The following is a 3605-nucleotide window of genomic DNA, read 5'->3' on the forward strand; positions in this document are numbered from 1 at the left end:
TGTTTACAGATGTTTTAATAGCATTTTCCATATTTTTTTAGGTGTTACTTTAGGAATTTTAGCAATAATTCTAGCTGCAGTAAAATATTCCAAGGCCTGGAAAGTGAAGCCAAGAATGGTTCTGCAGTGCTTTATATTGTTACTTTGATGAGACAGTTTTAAGTTCAATTTGGTTAATTTTCACTGGCCTGTGCATTTGTAGTACAAACATACAATGCACCGACAGTGTAGAGCAGTTTGAGTAATATCTTAGTCTGTAACCAGTTCCATTAATGAAAACGGATTGCCCAGAAGATAGGTGGATGTGTGGTAGAACCTAGTGAGAGGAAAATGGATGGGATCAAGCCCTGTGACTTACATTAGTGGACTGTGATTTGATCTCTGAGTGTGGTTATTACTCTAAAGAATTCTCTAGAGAATTCCAGATTCTCTGAGGAATATCAAAGGCTTTTAATAGAGAGGGTGTCTGTGCTGGACTCAGAGTGAGGACATTCCAAAAGCTTTGGCCTGAATATGTAAATAATGTTACAAACGTTTCTGTTTCTGTATTGCAAAAAGGGAGGATCATTTCTGTCCGGGAATTCTGTTATCTTTCTGTTGTTATATTTGAATAAACTCACCTGAATAATGTTCCCCTACTTGTTCATTTTAAGCCATGAACATTGAACTGATATCAGTCTTGGTTGTAGAGTTGGTTGTATCCTGTGTTCTACTGTGAAACCAGAACTGTGTGTGAACTTCAGTGTGGTGGGGGGTTCAGCATCTGCTGTGCTGGACCCACCTACTAATGAGAACTCATTGTTCATTTAAGAAAACACAGTATCATATCCTCAGTGGAAATGTCTGTTTAATACCATGAAGACCATAAGAAGAGTGAAGCTTAATATACCCTGGATTTATTAATTGGAAACAAAACGGAGGGCTGATTTTTCCTGCCTTTCCTGTTCGAGTTGAAGTCCTGTATCAGACTTACTATCTGATTACTTATCTAATGCAGATACAGCATTAGACCCAGTTCTCTCTGCTGTTTACCTTAATCCAAAATAAATCCAAACCTGGCCGTGCTTCACAGTTTGAAAAACATCAGATGAAGATATTCTAAAGATATTGTGAGCAACCTGGTACAGCAGGAGGTGTCCCTGCCTATAGCAGGGGGTTACTTAAAGGTCCCTCCCAACCCAAACTAATCTATGATTCTAAAGTTTGTTTTCCTCTTGCTGCTGGTATAACCCGACAACTTTTAGTTGTGTGCTTCTCACCATGGTCACTGCCTGTGGCTATGATGGTGCAGAGATTACTTTCTTCTCCAGAGATATTGGACATGTTTATGGGCTGGGGTCATTAGAAGCCCTTACATCATTAAACCTGTTCACCTTCTTATGAGAATATACTACTTCGGTACAAATACTATTGGAGAAGTTTGTAGTCAGCGTGGAGAAAACTGCAGTGCTTCAAACATACAAATATTTAAATACAAATATAGAAAATTATACAAAAATATGCACAATTAGCAGCTGTGGCCCACCCTTAAAAGAAAAAGAAACAACAAAAAAAGAGCACTTTGATAGTATTTCAGTAAGGGCACATTGGAACACGCCCTTGTGTGGTACCTGATCATCTTACAGCGCTTGTCCCTCTTTGGCAGGGCAGCTGCTCTAAGGCTCTCCCAAGTATTCCTGCTATCCTGCTTGGATTGTGGAAAAACAAAGCTAATCAGAAGATCCTTCCTCAGCCAAAGCTGTTCTCAACTCTAAAGGCCTGAAATAATGAAGTTTGTTGTTACATCGCCAGTTCCCTTCACCTTCCTTCACAGCTTTCCTCCTTTGATCACTTTGATCTGAAAGAGGAAAAATGTTCTGAAAACTGGAAGATTTCACATGTTACTCAGGTTGGCCAAGGACACAACACTTCTATCATCAGCACACCAGAAATGCTGAGGTTACACAGGACAAAATGCCATCCATGTTCACTAAGATCCTTGTAACTCTTTCTCCAGCTTTCAGAAGGCTTTCAAAGGTGGTTCATTATCAGCCTTTATTTCTGAATAGAGTTCAAATGAAACTACAGAGCTTTCAGTTTGATATACACCTGATTCATTCCCTGTGTAAGACTGTTTCTCTAACAGGATTCTCTCCATCTTTCTATGGACTTTTAACATATTCCTAAATTACAATGAGAGGAATGGGAGAACCACCACCTTTTGCCCTGTAGCCAAGCTGAAGAGTCAAACCACCTCACATAGTGAGGAAACCCCACTGTAAAAGAGTGCTCAGCAGCTCTGCCCGAGGGAAATGGAAATACCTGATTTCCAGACCCAAGGAATGACTGCACCCCTCACTCTTGTGTGCTGCCTAGGAGCTGCTGCTAATAGGTGTATATCCTTGCCTTGATCACAGGAGATGTCATAGATAGGTAAGACACCAGAGAACAGATCAGCACATTCCCAGCTGATACTTTTAACCAGGCAATCAGGACTGTGGGGGGAAATGAGTCTGTGTAATTCCCAGATAACAGAAAGCTTGATCTTGCTCTGTGAATCAAGGAAACATCCCATTAAGAGCTTTTTGAAGACGTAGGTCCAGGGCAGGATCTGAGTCATGCTGTGCCAGGGGCAGGTAACATTACAGCATCAGAGCACAGCTAATAAGGCTGGGATACCCTGCAGCTTCCCATGCAGCAATGTCTGAGCAGTGTAAGCGATATATCATATAAATATAGATTAAACTATTTATAACGATTGCACAGTATGTGGTTATACTTTTATAGAGGGACTTATGGCTGATTATAAATTAAGATATCACTTCTCATATTACTAAATCCAAAGATAAAAATGTCACTATATAGCAAATGCAAATGCTGCATATATCTTATTTTTACGACACTTGAATTATGACCACAATCACAAGCAGCTGAGCTGCAGTTATTGGCCCAACTATTACAGCAATTTTAAAACACGTTCCTTTTATTTCATTTTATGCCTTTTTAGAGCTCATCTCTTTGAGAAATAGGTGGAGCAGCCCAGTGAAGATTCGTCATACTGGGAAGATGTGCGACAGTCCTTCGGTTTGCTCTGCAATGCAGCCAGGTACAGATTCTCCCTGTTCATTATGCTGGTTCACTGACACAGGCACATTAAGTACAGAGATGAATGGAAAGGGTTTTGTGGTTAATGCAGACCAATGGCTGAAGTGTCTGACCAACAGGCAATGCCTCTTTTTGCTGTTCAGAACCAAGCCCATAAATAAAGCACATATCCTCCCTCACAGCCTTGTGGGTATAACTGCACCTTGAGATGGTGGTGGCTGTAGGGTTTGGGAGCTGCCAGCACCGTTCACACCAATATCCCAGTATCAGTGTCACTGAGCCTGGGTCAATGCTGCCCAGCAATGGGTTCATCCTCATGGCAGAGAGCTGGCAAAGGGATGGTGCATGGATTCAGCCTATGGATCAGCCCTGAAGGGTGCAGAATTCAGGGATACTCCCTTGGGAGCTGCATAGAGTGAGCAGAGGTAGTGAGCTGTGTGTGCTCCTTCCAGCCCCTCTGTCTGCCTTAAGGGGAGAGGAGCAGTGAATTTGGTTTTGCTTCTGCCTGCTTATATAACACC

The sequence above is a fragment of the Coturnix japonica genome, chromosome 18, assembly GCF_054131305.1.
Source record: "Coturnix japonica strain WE chromosome 18, WE-NBRP24, whole genome shotgun sequence".
In the NCBI taxonomy this organism is placed as follows: domain Eukaryota; kingdom Metazoa; phylum Chordata; class Aves; order Galliformes; family Phasianidae; genus Coturnix; species Coturnix japonica.